The sequence below is a fragment of the Nomascus leucogenys genome, unplaced genomic scaffold, assembly GCF_006542625.1.
Source record: "Nomascus leucogenys isolate Asia unplaced genomic scaffold, Asia_NLE_v1 001404F_38352_qpd_obj, whole genome shotgun sequence".
NCBI lineage: Eukaryota > Metazoa > Chordata > Mammalia > Primates > Hylobatidae > Nomascus > Nomascus leucogenys.
This window is the reverse complement of record NW_022097149.1, coordinates 9,053-26,391: the sequence shown is the minus strand read 5'-3', so window position 1 is coordinate 26,391 and position 17,339 is coordinate 9,053. Positions and strand designations below refer to the sequence as shown.

General features: G+C 45.0%; 1 pseudogene; it reads right to left on the bottom strand.

Moving 5' to 3' along the window:
- Positions 1-5,524: 5,524 nt before the first annotated feature.
- On the bottom strand, positions 5,525-12,718 carry LOC100603195 (annotated as a pseudogene).
- Positions 12,719-17,339: the final 4,621 nt, after the last annotated feature.

The window sequence follows — 17,339 nt, the reverse complement described above, 5'->3', positions numbered from 1 at the left end:
AACAGAGCGGGGGAACAGGCTAACTGGCTTGTGCTTTCAATGTAAACACTGAAATGTACATTTACTGCAAAGTGTCTTCATACTAGTAACTGATTAAAAATGGAGGCCACATTTTTTTTAATAGAAACATACTTCTTCCTTTGCCAAATAGTTGGGTTCATAACGTGAACTAAATTTTTAGTGCTAGCCGGGCGTGGTGGCTCATGTCTGTAATCCACCACTTTGAGAAGCTGAGGTGGGAGGATTTCTTGAGCCCAGAAGTTCAAGATAGCCTGGGCAATGACTGCTATTTCTGTAGTGAGTCTTCATTTCTACAAAAATAAAAATAAAATACTTACCCAGGTATGGTGGCACAGGCCTATTGTCCCAGCTATTTGGGAGGCTGAGGTGGGAAGATTGCTTGAGCCTGGGAAGTTGCACTCCAGCCTGCTTTGCACCCTGGGAGGCTGATCTCTAGGGACTGGATTCTGGTTGGCCAACGGTAGGCACCAGCAGGAGGCTGAAGCTTGGAAAGAGATGGGTCTGGTTATTTCTTCCTCCTGCATCTGCCATGACTTGGCCGGGATTGGGCAGTGGCTGCAACCCTCTGTGACTTTAGCCTCCATGGGATGGATCCTCTGCATAGAACTAACTCTTAACCAGATTCTGGTTACATCTTCTGGCCTGGGGGCCTGGGGGTAGTGATGGCTTCTCTACTTAATAGTCCCTGGGTGCCTAGGCATCCCTGGTTGCTTCTTTTAGGCTTGCCCACACTTCTGTAAATAGTTATTTATTAAAGTCTCTTTAAAAAGCCTAGCTGGTGGCGAGGCGAGGTGGCTCTCGCCTATACTCCCAGCACTTTGGGAGGCTGAGGCGGGCCAATTACTTGAGGTCAGGAGTTGGAGACCAGCCTGGGCAACATGGCAAAATCCTGTCTCTACTAAAAATACAAAAATTAGCTGGGCATGGTGGCACATGCCTATAATCCCAGCTACTTGGGAGGCTGAGGCAGGAGAATCGCTTGAACCTGGGAGGTGGAGGTTGCAGTGAGCCGAGTTTGCACCACCGCACCCCAGCCTGAGTAACAGAGCGACATTCCGTCTCAAAAAAAAAAAAAAAAAGTCCTAGCTGATGATACTAACTATATGGCATTCTAGAAAAGGCAAAACAATAGAGACAGTAAAACGATCAGTAGTTGCCAGGGGTTTGAGGGAAGGGGGGAATGAATAGGTGGAGCACAGGGGATTTTAGGGCAGTGAAATGATTCTGTATGACATTATATTGGTGGATACATGGCACGATATATTTGCCAAAACCCATAGAATGTATATCACAAAGAGTTTCCCCTAATATAAACTATGGACTTTGATTGAAAATGATGTATTAATGATGGTTCATTGATTGTAGCAAAGGTACTACTCTGCTTGATGGTGGTGGAGGCCGTGCATAGGGGGCAGGGGATATATGGGAACTCTCTGTACTTTCCACTCAATTTTGCTGTGCACCTCAAAATGCTCTAAAAAACAGTCTTCTTTTAAGTTTTTTTTTAAAAATCCCAACTGAGTGTGCTTTTTCCATGATTGGTGTACACCTGTTGGACGCATATGGAGCAACAAGGGCATCATAATGACGATAAAGGAGAAGACATGAATCTAGCTAACAAAAACAAGACAAGGTACAGAAGAAAATAGGTCTAGCTAGTAAAAACAAGATGTCATATTACTGTGTCAGATATTTTAGATTTGGCTGTGAGATACAGAGACCCAAAATAAAGGTAGCTTAAACAGGAGCCGAGTGTGTTTCATGCTCACATAAAATCCTCTGTACTTGCCGGGCATGGTGGCTCACGCCTATAATCCCAGCACTTCGGGAGGCCAAGGTGGGTGGATCACGTGTGGTCAAGAGCTCCAGACCAGCCTGCCCAACACGGTGAAACCCTGTCTTTACTGAAAATACAAAAACATTAGCTGGGCATGCTGGCACGCGCCTGTAATCCCAGATACTTGGGAGGCTGAGGCAGGAGAATCGCTTGAGCCCAGGAGGCGGAGGTTGCAGTGAGCTGAGATCACACCATTGCACTCCAATGGTGACAGAGTGAGACTCTGTTTAAAAAAAAAAACCCCTATACTTTCATCTATAAAGTGGAGATGATTATTGTACTACCTTATTTGGTCATTGTGAGGATTAAATGAGCTAATGAATGAAAACTTCTTAGTACAGTGCCTAGTATATTATGAATTTAACTTTTATTGCTGTTATCATTATCATCTTTTCTCCTTACCTCCCACATTCACCTTGCACCACTCACTTTTTTGATTCTCTTATGCAGAAAAAGAAAGTGTTTAGTGATGCGCGAATCCAGCTTTCAATTTATTAAAATGTCTATGCGTCACCTTCTTGGTAACTGGTTTTGGTGGATGGAATCACTGGGCAACTAGCGAGAGATTAGTGGTGAGAAGCAGGTGGTAAAGCAGCAATTTAGGATATAGATCACTGAAGTGTCTCCCATGGGTGAACACTAAGAGCTGTTTTGCAGGATCTAGCATTTCCTTAAGATTTTACAATGTCTATTGTCTATTTTAAATGAAGACAGCATTTAGCTCCTGCCAAGCTTAAACATGCCTACATCTTTCGGTGTGGTGATCATGCATCCAAAAGATGGCTGTAGCGTGGGGTGACCCGTTGCTCTTGGTAAGTGCCAACCTGAAGCGGTGACATTGCTGAGATCCTTTCAGGACAGGGTTCTACGGAATGAGTGACAGCACATCAGTTGTCAGCAAGGACCAACCACTTCCCCAGTTCCACGGCACAACCTAAACCGCCTCTGGGGAGCAGAAACACTGAAGTGACTGAGCTTAAGCCTGAAGTGATTGAGAAAATCTAGAACAAAATTTTATTTTCTGCCAGGTGCAGTGGCTCACTGGAAGGCCAAGGCGGGTAGATCACTTGAGGTTAGGAGTTCAAGACCAGCCTGGTCAACATGGTGAAACCCATCTCTACTAAAAATACAAAAATTAGCCGGTCGTGGTGGTGGGTGCCTATAATCCCAGCTACTTGAGAGACTGAGGCAGAAGAATTGTTTCTTCTGCCTCAGGGAGAAGGAGGTTGCAGCGAGGTGGAGGTTGCAGGGAGGTGGAGGTTTCAGTGGGCTGAGATGGTGCCACTGCACTCCAGCCTGGGCAACAGAGAGACTCTGTCTCAAAAAGAAAAAATATTATTTTCTGCCACACAGCAGAAAAAGAGCTCAATCAGAGATTAAGTTGACCTACGGAAAAAATAAAGAAAGGCTCACTTATGGCAGGGTGCCATGGCTCATGCCTGTAACCCCAGCACTTTGGGAAGCTGAGGCGGGAGGATCCCTTGAGCTCAGGAGTTGGAGAGCAGCATGAGCAACATAGAAGGCCCTGCCTCAAAAAAAAAATTAAAATTAAAAATAAAAAGAAGAAAGGCTCACTTGAGGCTTGTGGACTACTGTGGCTGTGAGGATTCATACTCACCATGGAGTTAGGGTTTTTAGGAATAATTATAATAGGAGCTGAAACTTGCTCAACTCTGCTGTATGCCAAGCACTATGCTAAGTGCCTTCCATAAGGGATTCCATTTCATCCTCACTACACTCCTGGCTGGCAAGCACCATGACTCATTTTATAGAGCAGGGAAATGAGGCTTACAGAAACAAAGCAATGGCCCAAGTTCACGTAGGTGGCGGATGAGGAGCTGATTTCACCTCCAAGATCTCCTTAGCCATACTTTCCCTTAAGTCTATCACTTTGAACATATTTTGCCTTCTATTGTAGTTAATTTTAACATGCTGTACTTTTAATGATTTTATAATATTCAAGAGAGCAGAAGCATGTGTAACTTATCTTTTAAAAATGTTTATTGAGGTCTAATTTAATACCATAAACATAAATATCAAGTATAATGTAATCGCCCAAATCAAGATATTTAGAACATTCTAGCACCAAAGAATTTTCCCCTGAGTTCCATCCCAGTCAAAATAATGCCAAGAGGCCAGGCACGGTGGCTCATGCCTGTAATCCCAACACTTTGGGAGGCCAATGCGGGCACATTGCTTGAGATCAGGAGTTTGAGACCAGCCTCGTGGCAACATGGTGAAACTAACCCTATTTCTACCAAAAAATACAAAAATTAGCTTGACATGGTGGCACTTGACTGCGGTCCCAAGTACTTGAGAAGCTGAGGTGGGAGGATTGCTTGAGCCCAGGAAGGAGAAGTTGCAGTGAGCCATGATTGTGCCACTGCACTCCAACCTGGGTGACAGGGCGAGACCCTGTCTCAGAAATAAAATAAAATAAGACTGGACGTGGTGGCTCACACCTGTAGTCCCAGCACTTTGGGAGGCCAAGGCAGGCGGATCATGAGGTCAGGAGTTCAAGACCAGCCTGACCAACATGGTGAAACCCCGTCTGTACTAAAAATACAAAAATTAGCCAGGCATGGTGACGTGTGCCTGTAATCCCAGCTAGTCAGGAGGCTGGGGCAGGAGAATCACTTGAACTCAGGAGGTGGAGGTTGCAGAAAGCCGAGACTTTGCCACTGCACTCCAGCCTGGACAACAGAGCGAGACTGTGTCTCAAAAATAAATAAATAAAATTTTAAAAAAGAAAAAAATAGTATGTGTACATGCATATGTGAGTATAGATGTATGTGCATGTATGTGTAGATGAAAAGCTATATAGCAGTTTATCTCTATAATAGCGCTCATTACTGTGCTTCAGGAGTCTGTTTAATTGACTCCCCACCAAACAATGAGGCCCTTAGGAGCACAGTTGTTGCCTTATTCACCTGGTGTGTGTGTATGTGTGTGTGTGTATATATATATATGTATGTATGTATGTATATATATGTATATGTGTATATATGTGTGTGTGTATGTGTGTATATATATATATACTTGGTAGAAAATGTCTCATTGACAACTCAGAGCTTACAAAATATATACATACACCTATATAAAAAAAACTTCTGTCCCCTCCCCCATGAGTGGTTCTGGAGGGAGTAGGGGAGAGGGTCATCAGGACGGTGCCTATTTTGTCAAAGACACCTCCCTCCTCTCCCCACATGTTCCCTGCTTCCAGTTCTAATTCAGGGGTCTCAGTGGCAGGCCCCTTGGGGAAGAAAGGGGTCCTCCCCAAGCTTCCACCCCATCTTGCATTGGGCTGCAGTTGTGGAAGGGCTCACTGAACTCTTTGTGACAGCCCCACCCCCAACCCCACTCCCCCATCCATTGTCCATGCTGGAACCGCAAGTGCAGAAGTGGGTGGGGTGGGCCCAGCTGGTCTGGGGCTGGCTCAGTCTGATGGTTGCACTCCCTGGAGGACCCCCCAGGGCTAATGTCTCTGAGGTTGCAGAGTGCTGGCCTGGACTCCTCCAGCCTCCATCCCCATTTTGTTTAAAAAAGAAAGAAAGAAAGTCGGGGAGGCCAGTGGGAAGGGAATAGACATGGGGGAGAAACAAAGGTGGCCAGCTGGGGAGGAGAGCTCCTGGGCTCTCCCTGGCTGCCCCAGGGTGGGGCTGAGCCTCAGCTGGATTCAGGGTCTGAGGAGTCCCCTGAAGAGGAGGAGCTGGAGTTGCTGCCCATGGACTCATCTTCATCCTCATCATACTCCTCATTCTCATCCCCTTCCTTGCTGCTGGACTCAGAGGCGTGGTGGCATGTGCCTGTAGTCCCAGCTACTTGGGAGGCTGAGGTGGGAGGATCACTTGAGCCTGGGAGTTGAGGCTGCAGAGAGCCATGATTGCACCACTGCACTCCAGCCTGGGCGACAGAGAGAAACCCTGTCTCAAAACAAAATCAAAAACACATGTACACAAAATACCTTCTCATGAGTGTACCACAGCTGCTGGTTGGGGTGAGGGGTGGGCTTCTTGGGGATGTCTGACTTCTTGACATTCTTAAGTTGGAATGATCCTTCCTGAAATGGCCAGGTTTCACACTTTTTCTCCATCCTTGTCCTCATGGCCCTCGTTCTCTTTATCCTCCTCCTAGGACTCTGACTTGGACTGCAGGATTGTTTGTCTGGACTCAGAGGAGTTCGAGTCCGCAGCTTGGTCATGCTCTATTTATCAGAGATATACTCTTTCTAGGCTCTGCGGTCCTGGGGACAGAGACCCTTAACCCAGGTGTCCAGGTGCACCTTGTACACTTTTGCTGCTCATTGGCCAGCTTTTTGTAGTGTTCCTTCTGACTCCAGGAGATGGCTGCCAATTTCCATCCACGTGCACTCCATCTGTGGCAGGTGTTTCAGCTCCCCATTGCACAGCAGTTCCTGGAAGAATTTCTCGTACCAGTTCACAAAGCTTCTTGCTTCCTCCCTGGAATTTCATCATCTTGGAAGAATCTGTAGCAGCTGGAAGTGCCCACATCTCACTCAGCTCTCTCTCATCACTTTCGGTCTTTGGCTGCCTTCTCTATTCACATCAGGTTCTCCTCCTTGTGATTCCAGGTCACCTCCATGGCTTTCGAGGCCTTCACCCGGTCATTCTTGAAGCAGGCCAGGTAGTTGCTGATGATGTTCTGTTGACAGATCTCCTGTGCTCTCTTGGGTGACTTGGGCGGCTTGCCAAGTTCCTGGCACTCCCTGCCTGGCTTGCTCTCGGGCCTTGTACTTGGCCTTCTCAGACAAATCACTCCACCTTCTGGCCAGCATGCAGGCCAGCTGGCTCTCCAAGAACCCAGGCTGCTCCTCCTGCAGCTGCCACCACTTTTGCTGGGGGCAAATGAGCATGGCCCACTGGGGGACAGAGATCCTTAACCCAGGGGTCCAGGTGCACCTTATATGCTTTGGCTGCTCATTGGCCAGCTTTTGTAGTGCTCCTTCTGAGTCCGGGAGATGGCTGCCAATTTCCATCCACCGAGAAGCCGCGTGGGCTTCTCAGAAGCTTCCTTACCCTCTTCCTGGGCTAGCTTCTGAAGGGATGGGTTGCTCCTCCACACCTGTGTGTGTTTCTCGTTAGGTGGAATGAGAGACTTGGAAAAGAAAGAGACAGAGAGACAAAGTATAGAGAAAGAAAAAGGGGGCCCAGGGGACCGGCGTTCAGCATATGGAGGATCCACGCCGGCACTGGCATCTGAGTTCTCTTAGTATTTATTGATCATTATCCAGTGTGGCAGGATAATAGTGGAGAGAAGGTCAGAAGGTAAACATGTAAACAAATGTCTCTGCATCATAAACAAGGTAAAGAAAAAAGTGCTGTGCTTTTGATGTGCATATACATAAACATCTCAATGCCTTAAGGAGCAGTATTGCTGCCCGCATGTCCCACCTCCAGCCCTAAGGCAGTTTTCCCCTGTCTCAGTAGATGGAATATACAATTGGCTTTACACCAAGACATTCCATTGCCCAGGATGAGCAGGAGACAGAAGCCTTCCTCTTATCTCAACTGCAAAGAGGCGTTCCTTCCTCTTTTACTAATCCTCCTCAGCACAGACCCTTTACAGGTGTCGGGCTAGGGGACGATCAGGTCTTTCCCTTCCTACGAGGCCATATTTCAGACTTTCACATGGGGAGAAACCTTGGACAATACCTGACTTTTCTAGGCAGAGGTCCCTGTGGCCTTCCGCAGTGTTTGTGTCTCTGGGTACTTGCGATTAGGGAGTGGTGATGACTCTTAACAAGCATGCGGCCTTCAAGCATCTGTTTAACAAAGCACACCCTGCACAGCCCTTAGTCCATTTAACCCTGAGTTGACACAGCACATGTTTCAGGGAGCACAGGGTTGGGGGTAGGGTTACAGATTAACAGCATCTCAAGGCAGAAGAATTTTTCTTAGTACAGAACAAAATGGAGTCTCCTATGTCTAATTCTTTCTACACAGACACAGTAACAATCTGATCTCTCTTTCTTTTCCCCACAGGCTTCTTGGAGGCCGCGCAGGTGGCTTGCTTCTTGTTGATGTTCAGCACCCTCTCCTCCCACAGGACCTGCTGCTGCTCCTCCTGGGGCAGCCTCCTGAGAAAAACGCAGCAGTTCCACCTCATAATCTTTTGTTTTCTGGTTGCACATAGGCGTCCTTCTCCTTCCAGGAGAGCAGCTTCCACTGCTGGCCGCATGGCATATCATGCGCTCCGTGCTGGGCACATCCTTCATGTTGGCCACGAGCTCTGTGCAGTACAGTGAGTAGCTGTTCCAAGGTGGCTTGGTGGGTTGCCCATCAAATTTGTCCTTGAGCTGGTGGACTTGGTGGGGCCCTCCTCAATGATGTTCGGCTCAGGGCGCTCCTGTATATAGTTCTGCATGATCTCCTCGCACTACTTCCCCTGCTCCTGGAACCTCATGAATCCATTTCAGCCCTTTTTTTTTTTTGTCTGAGAGCTGAGACCACTACTTCCCCAGAAAGTCCTTCACCTCCTTTGTAAGGGCATCTGGCCACACTTTAAAATACATCTTCTTGGCCGGGCACAGTGGCTCATGCCTGTAAGCTCAGCACTTTGGGGGGCCAAGGTGGGTCAATCGCTTGAGCCCAGGATTCAAGACCAGCCTGAGCAACATAGTGAAATCCTGTCTCTACACAAAATGTTTAAAAATTAGCTGGGTGTGGTGGTGTGTGCCTGTAGTCCCAGCTACTTGGGAGGCTGAGGTGGGAGGACTGCTTGAGCCTGGGAGGTTGAGGCTACAGTGAGCCGGGATTGCACCACCATACTCCAGCCTGGGTGACAGAATGAGACCTCGTCTCAAAACAAAACCCCAAAAACACACATACACTAAAGTCCTTCTTCTGATTGGTGTACCACAGCTGCTGGGTGGGGCAGTTGAGCTTCTTGGGGATGTCTGGCTTCTTGGCATTCTTGATTAAGTTGGGATGATCCTTCCTGAAATGAGCCAGGTTTCACTCAAACTCTGTTTCTCCCTTGGAAGGTCCTGAATATATTTCATTTTCATCTTCACAGGAAGCTCCTTTTATTTCTTGGACAGAATCTTTGTGAAGTCCAGATTACTTATCTCAGGGTGGAGTTTTGCACACTTGGCCTGCTTCTCCACGAAGAAGTGGAAATAAGGGATCAGGGACTTCTTTGGGAAGTCTGGGTGTTGTTTGAGTTTTTTGTGTTTAACTTTTTAAGGATTTTTAACATGTTTCTGGCATTGAGGATCAATTCTGTCAAAGTGCACAACTTCCTCACCTTGTCAGAAATTTTCACCCATTTAGGCCAGGCACAGTGGCTCATGCCTGTAATCCCAGTACTTTGGAAAGCCAAGGTGGGAGGATTGCTTAAGGCTGGGAGTTTGAGACCAGCCTGGCCAACACCCATTTCTGAACCCAACTCTACAAAAAAAAATTTTTTTTAATTAGCCCGGTGTGATGACTCACACCTGTGGGCCTAGCTACTCAAGAAACTGAGGCAGGAAAACTGCATGAGCCCAGGAGTTTGAGGCTGCAGTCAGCTATGATCACATCAGTCCACTCCAGCCTGGGTGATAGAATGAGATCCTGTCTAGAAAACAAAATAAAGCCAAAAAGAAGAAGAAGGAGAAGGAGAAGAAGAAGAAAAGAGAAATCTCTACCCATTGAACTTGTCGTGTCTCCAGAAATCTTTAAATGCTACTTTGTCCCCATATGTGATTAGGTGGTTTTGAACTTGTAACTGCTATTGGTTGGAAGGTTATTCTTTATGCATTCCAGCAAAGTCAGCATGTCTTCCTGGGACCGGTGGTCTTGGCCTTTGAAGGCAGCCATTTCCAGGTCAGTGGGGGATGGGCTTCTCTGTTCATCCTCCAGCTGTCCAGCCACCTCCTTGGTTGTGCTGGCGGCAAGTTAGGATCAAAGTCACTTTGCCTTTAGAAGACATACCAGTCCCTGCTCAGGCAGGCTGAGAGATGAGGGGCTTTGTATCCCTTGCCACCTCCCAAAGGGGAGGGAGGGACGCAGGTCCACACTCTCAGAGAGACCCAGCCAAGACCCTATTAGACTTAATGGACCTGTGGGTATGAGAGTGTGCCCCTCCTCTTTTTCCTAACTCTTGCCCCAGCTCCTGCAGTCCAGCTCAACAGCATGCACCCTCCCCTTCCCACACGAAAACTGCTCCCAGCTCCTGGTGTATAACACTCGGTGAATGTTTGTAGAATGAATGAATAAATCACTCAATGTTTTTATGTGTTTATTGCCTTTTTTTTTTTTTTGAGACGGAGTCTCCCTCTGTCACCCAGGCTGAAGTGCAGTGGCACCATCCCGTCTTACTGCAACCTCTGCCTCTGGGTTCAAGCAATTCTCCTAACTTAGCCTCTCGAGTAGCTGGGACTACAGGCACCTACCACCATGCCTGGCTGGGTTTTTTTTTTTTTTTTTTTTGTATTTTTAGAAGAGATGGGGTTTCACCATCTTGGCCAGGCTGGTGTTGAACTCCTGACCTCAAGTGACCTGCCCACATTGGCCTCCCATAGTGCTGGGATTACAGGCATGAGCCACCAGGCCTGACCTATTGTCTATTTTTATAACTTTTATGAAATGTTACTTCTGCCATTTAAAAATTGGATTAGTTGTCTTTTTATTATTGAATTACTTATATATCCTACATATAAGTCCTTAGTCACGGGTATGTTTTGCAAATATTTTCTCCCAGTCTGTAGCTTGCCTCTGAATTTTCTTTTCTTTTCTTTTTCTTTTTTTTTTTTTTTTTGAAACAGAGTCTCTCTCTGTTGCCCAGGCTAGAGTACAATGGCTCAATCTTGGCTCACTGCAACCTCCACCTCCTGAGTTCAAGTGATTCTTGTGCCTCAGCCTCACCAGTAGCTAGGACCACAGGCATGTGCCACCACACCTGGCTAACTTTTGTATTTTTTGTAGAGACAGGATTTCGCCATGTTGGCTAGGCTGCTCTTGAACTCCTGGCCTCAAGTGATCCACTTGCCTCGGCCTCCCAAAGTGCTGGGATTACAGGCGAAAGCCACGGCACCCGGCCACCTGTGCATTTTCTTAATTGGCTTTTGATGAGCAGAAGTTTTTAGTTTAAAGAAATTTCAATTTATCAAATGTTTCTTTTGTGATTTTGCCTTCTGAACCTTAGAAACTCTTGCTTACTCTTGAGTCCTGAAGATATTCTTCTATATTTGCCTCCAAAAGCTTTATGATTTTACCCTTTATTTACTAAAGGCAATGTTAGAGGTACACTGATAAATATTTTTATATTTATTTATTATTTATTTTTGAGGTTTTTTTGAGACAGAGTCTCACTCTGTTACCCAAGCTGGAGTGCTGTGGTGTGATCACAGCTCACTGTCTCTACAAAAAACATTTTTTTAAAGATATGCAAAATAAAAGAAATTATTTGTCTATCAATGAATCTGCTCTGTTTATCAGTGTGGATTATTGAGCAAAACTTATGAACGACTCAGTTTTGCTCACCTCCTGTTACACCCAATCAAAGCTCATAAGGAAACTGGAAAGGTAAGATCGTTTGAATTAAAACAATTTTTTTAAATTTTTATTTACTTTTTATATATGTTTTAAGGCTAGTCAAGCAGAGCAATGGGAATGGAGAAGGAACAAAGATATCTGTAACTGGTTGTGATCGATTAGTTGTAAACACCATTGCACTCGGATCAGCCTTGAATTTATTTGGACCAGTGATCTCCAATCAGTAAAAAATGTTGAGTGCATGCTCCTCATATATGCATATTCACTTATCTAGAAATTATATATGGACTACTCCACTCATTGTGAACTTTAAGAATATATAGAATTTATTTTCTTTGCTTTTTGTTGGTTTTTTGAGATAGGGTTCCTGTTGCCCAGGCTGGAGTGCAATGGCACGATCACAGCTCCCTGCAGCCTTGAACTCCTGGGTTCAGGTGATTCCCCCACCTCAGCCTCCCGAGTAGCTGGGGCTATAGGCACTAGCTGCCATGCCTGGCTAATTTTTGTATTTTTTGCAGAGATAGGACTTCGCCACATTGTCCAGGCTGGTCTCAAACTCTTGGGCTCAAGTGATCCTCCCACCTCAGCCTCCCAAAGCACTGGGATTATAGGCTTGAGCCACCATGCCTGACCTGGAATTTATTTTTTTAAATGGAATTTTAAAAGAATAAAATAAAGATAAAAATATTTAAAACTTATTTTAATTTATTGTTAAGGCTACAAAATTTATTTCTTCTCTGTAGCTCGTGTGGAATTCATCCTTTGAGTAAGAGAAGAATCAGCTTTGTGATTTTCTTACTGTCATCTTGTGCTTACATTCATGGTTTATCTTCAAACAGCAGCTTTGCTGTGGGAATCTTCAGAGGTTCATTTTTCTTTATATGAAAGTTAATTTCATCAAAATTGAAGAATAGAATCTGTAAATCCACATACATGGGAACACAGTAAAGTATGACCAAAGCAGATATCTAGCTGGGTTACCCCCAAAGTGCAGCCCAGTGTAAAGTCTTCTTTGCAGATAGTTCATTTGGGAATATGGTCACAAGGAATAAAAATGCAGGTCAGGGGAGTGAAACAGAGAAGGAGGGAAAACCCGTACAAGAACCTGTTCCCAAGTTGCCCCTCCATGACCCCAGCTAGGGGGGATTAGTGCTCCATCTCACTGGGATATTTTGGGGAGCCTCACAGAGTTCATTTCGGAAATATGTGTCTGTAGGACAAAAAAGAAGCATTTATCCATCAGCTCCTGCGTCCCATTGGTCAAGAATGGCTTCAAGGGCATAAACACTCCTGCTCTTCTGGTTTACTCAAAGGGGATTCCCAAGTCCCAGAGCAGAAGAGTGAGACGTACAGTGAGGCCCATGTTAGTGCCAGCATGATACTGGTCCCACAGCAGTGGCTGGAGCTGACTCCCTACACTTAGTGGGCCAAGAAAATTTTGAAGAGGTGCTCAAGAAGTGTCTTGACACAGCAGATGAACAACAGCAGCAAAACAACAACAAAAAGGTTGCATTTTCAATTCCTTAAGCATTGTGGAACTCTCTCTGAGTACTTCCTATACCACACATGCTATGAGGTCATTTGGGTACTGAGCAAGGGGAAAGCTTTGTTTATTTGTTATTTTCCATTTTTTTTCTTTTTTTAACTTCTTTTTATAAATATAAATAAAAGTTATAATGACTAATTGCCTTATTCCAGTGGAAATTCTTCCATACCCATTGGGGATTTAGACTACCAAGAAAAATATAATAGAAGAAGTAAGTTGCTTCTGTTGAAAAAAAAAAAATGTAAGGAGTGCAGTCCAAAGCCAAAAACATTAAGATTTTCTAGTGCTTGTTAATAATGTTTTAAAGCCCAATATTTGGAATGATTTATGTCTTTGCATTACCTTATTAGTATGGATGATGGCGTATTGGCAGAATAGAATCTAAACATTTATCATATACAGGAAATAATAGCTGCTATTCAAAAATGTGTGTAAAAGGCAAAACAATCTCGATCTTGTAAGTATGGGCATCAAGCCAGACCATCAGAGGGCAATTTTCTTGGATTGTTTTGGTCCCTGAAGGAGCCCTTTTATTAAATTTTAATTTGGCATGATCCTCATGGCTTGCATTGAAGGAACCCATAGGAAACAGCTGAAGCTAACTCGCTGTTACATTTTCTTTAGGGATGTTTTTGGAGCTATATACGTTACATTAGCCAATACCCCTTGACTTTCTCCTGAGGACTGGCACACTGATATATAATCAGTTAAAATATATTTTAATCTTATATTCAATGGGCAAAGTTACTCTTTTTTTTTTTTTTTTTTTTTTTTTTGAGACAGAGTATCGTTCTGTCACCCAGGCTGGAGTGCAGCGACATGATCATGCTCACTACAAACTCCGCCTCCTGGGTTCCAGCAATTCTCCTGCCTCAGCCTCCTGCGTGGCTTGGATTACAGGCGCCCACCACCATGCCTGGCTAATGTTTGTATTTTTAGTAGAGACGGGGTTTCACCATGTTGGCCGGGCTGGCCTTAAACTCCTGACCTCAGGTGAGCCGCCCGCCTCAGCCTCCCAAAGTGCTGGGATCACAGGCGTGGAGCCACGGCGCCCGGCCAGTTACTCTTGAAAATAATTGTGTTTTCCATTTTCCTTTGTCCACCAGGAAGTTTAGTGTTTAGCTTGCCGCCTACTTTTAATAAATGTGGAAGACTGAAGAGCATGCATTTTAGTGTACTAATACTTTATTGGCTTTATCTTATTATTGGATCCTTATTTTTCCTATTCCATTATATTTTTAAGTAAGAAAGAAAATCTGATGAAATTGTATGCATTCTTTAAAAGCAGCCTCAAGTCTGTTTTGTAGTTAAACTAGGCATAATTAAAAAAATAAAAATACCATTTTGATGTCCTGAAATCCATATGAATAACATAAATCTAAGTGGTTATGACATATTTTAAAACTTTAAAATCACTGGAAAATCTAGAGCCACTAACATTTACATACAGTGATATTTTCTCTTTACTCTCAAACTTTTTTTTACATGTTGGAGCCAATTAAATAGCATTCCTTGATTCCCTTCCCAGTTCAAAACAATTGGTAAATAAGATATGGGAGACAAACAAATGGAGATGAAAATGTCATCTCTGTCACTGATAAAGGGGAATGGAAACATGACTTCAGAACTGTGATCCAAAGGGCTTGGTAACACTCCACTGCCATTAATAGATTTTCCCACCAGGGTCTCGTATGGATGGATTTCAAGTATTCCCAATAGGGCAGAGCCTACCTGGGCAGCTGACCATCCAGCAAAGAGCAGGCCCTAGTTCACCCTCTCTTTGGGTTGCCAGATTCCAAAGAACACATCCCAGTAGGTGCTGAGCTGCGCTGCTCATTCCTTCTCCCAAAGACACCAATTAGAGAAGTTACTCCTTTCCTGGGGTTGGGAGGAAAGAGGATCTGAGGCAAGAATGACAGCCAAGTGGGATGTTTAATGGTTGCTGTCAGTATGGTGGGCAGGACAGGTCTTGGTTGGACTGTTGTATGCATTGTAAACTCTTCAGTATCCCTGAATGGTTGGCCTGTCACTTAGCAACCAAAATCGCCTCCACATATTTCCAAATGTACCTCAGTGCCCCAATAGGGTTAAGAACTTTGCTTTAGAGGAAGTTTCCTCATAGGAACAGGAGGTCTATGTCATATATGGGAAATGAGGGGGAAGGGGGTGACAGAGATGAAAGTTCCTTGCTAACAGTAATGTCTTTATTATTAACTTTCTGTGAGCTGTACATTTTTAAACGAATTCCTTAGAACAAGAGTGATGTAGCCGGGCACAATGGCTAACGTCTGTAATCCCTGCAATTTGGGAGGCCGAGGTGGGCGGATCACTTGAGGCCAGGTGGTCAAGACCAGTCTGGCCAACATAGGGAAACCCCATCTCTCCAAAAAATAAAAAATAATAATAATTAGCTGGACATAGTGGCACACGCCTGTAGTCCCAGCTACTCAGGAGGCTGAGGCGTGAGAAGTGCTCTAACCCAGGAGGCAGAGGTTGCTGTAAGCCGAGATTGTGCCGTTGCACTCTAGCTTGGGTAACAAAGCCGAGTCTGTCCCAAAAAAAAAAAAAAAAAAAAAAAATAGTCACGTAAAGTGGCCTCATTCTGGTCCTGCTTTGCATCCCCAACAAGAAAGGTCAGGGTGGCATGTAAGGAAGACAGTCAGCCACCAGATTCGTTTCAGTGGCTTCTAACGGTTAGGATAGGTATTCCTTTACATGTGACCTCAGGGACTATCACATGGGAGCTGCAGTCGTTTGAACCCTGACAAAGTTCACAACAGCTAAAGCAGAGGAAAAGGGCACGCATAGAAAATGTCGAGGGGACGTTTGAAGGGCAGGGGGTGAGGCTGCCTCTAGACAAACAAAAAATAAAGATAATATCTGCCCCATGTGTTCACAATTTTAGCCATACAGAGGGACTAAAAAGTTAACATTTCCAACTGCCATTTTCACTCTGAATCCATCACTCCTAGAGATCAAACAATCACTAGGAGGCAGTGGGACTGCACAGCTGGGGAAATGTACCATGCTACCTCTAATTCCCTTATATCCTTGAGATAACCTTGAGGTATCTCTAATCTTAAAAGGAATCTCTGGCCATGTTTGCTGTGGATGACTTAAGGAAAACAGATTAACAGAGTGAAATATAACAACCAAAGTTATGGTTTATGATTGACTTAGGGCTTTGGAGAGGGCAACACATCTGTCATTACTTTGCAAACACAAAGTGACTTACAAATAGAGCTGAAATCCCTGCTAATAATCACCTGCTGTTAATTTCCCGCTGATCATCTGCATTAGATCCACCTGTTGAAGGCAGATCTTGTTTAAAACCTGTGTCCCACTGGATACCTAACTAACTAGAATCTCTAGCGGTGAATCCCTGAAACTTTTCATTCTAATAGTTCCCTCAGGTGACCTGTGTGCACGTTGAAGACTGAGAGCTACTGTAATACAGGTAACTTTCTTAAAAAGGGTGTACTGTGTGTGTATAGGACATAGGCATACCCTGTGCTTGAAGGATTTTAGAACAGCCATTCTTAGAAGGAGTGGAGTCTATGCCATTACCTAGAAAGCTGGAGTGGGATCAGGCTTTTATATCCAAGAACTTAAAGGACATGCTGGCAAGTGCTGTCATTTCCATCAGGGGACAGATTCCTACTGAGCCCACACAGGGGCAGTCCCTTTAAGGAGGGATTGGCCTCATGGGAGGATGTCTGCAGAGATGTCTGTGAAGGCGGGGTTCAAAGATTATAGAGTGAACTGGGTGCAGTGGCTCATGCCTACAATCCCAGCACTTTGGGAAACTGAGGCAGGAATCTCACTTGGGCCAGGAGTTCAAGACCAGGCTGGGCAACATAGCAAGATTTTGTCTCTAAAAAAATTAAAAATTGCCTGGGTGCAGTGGCTCACGCCTGTAATCCCAGCACTTTGGGAGGCCGAGGCGGGCGGATCATGAGGTCAGGAGTTTGAGACCAGCCTGGCCAACATAGTGAAACCCCATCTCTACTAAAAATACAAAAATTAGTCAGGTGTGGTGGCATGTAAAAATACAAAAATTAGTTAGGTGTAGTCCCAGCTACTCTGGAGGCTAAGGTGGGAGAATCACTTGAACCCAGGAGGTGGAGGTTGCAGTGAGCTGAGACCACACCATTGCACTCCAGCCTAGGTGACAGAGTGAGACTGTCTCAAAAAAAAAAAAAAATTAAAAGTTAAAAAATTAACCGAGTGTGGTAGCGCCTGTCTGTAGTCCTGGCTACTCAGGAGGCTGAGACGGGAGGATTGCTTAAGCCCAGGAATTTGAGGCTGCAGGGAGGTATGATTATGCCCCTGCACTCCAGCCTGGGTGACAGAGTGAGACCCTGTCTCTAAAAAAAGATTGTGGGGTATAGTGAAGAGCTCTTTGGGTCCAGATTGCCATGAAAGGAAAGGAACAGAC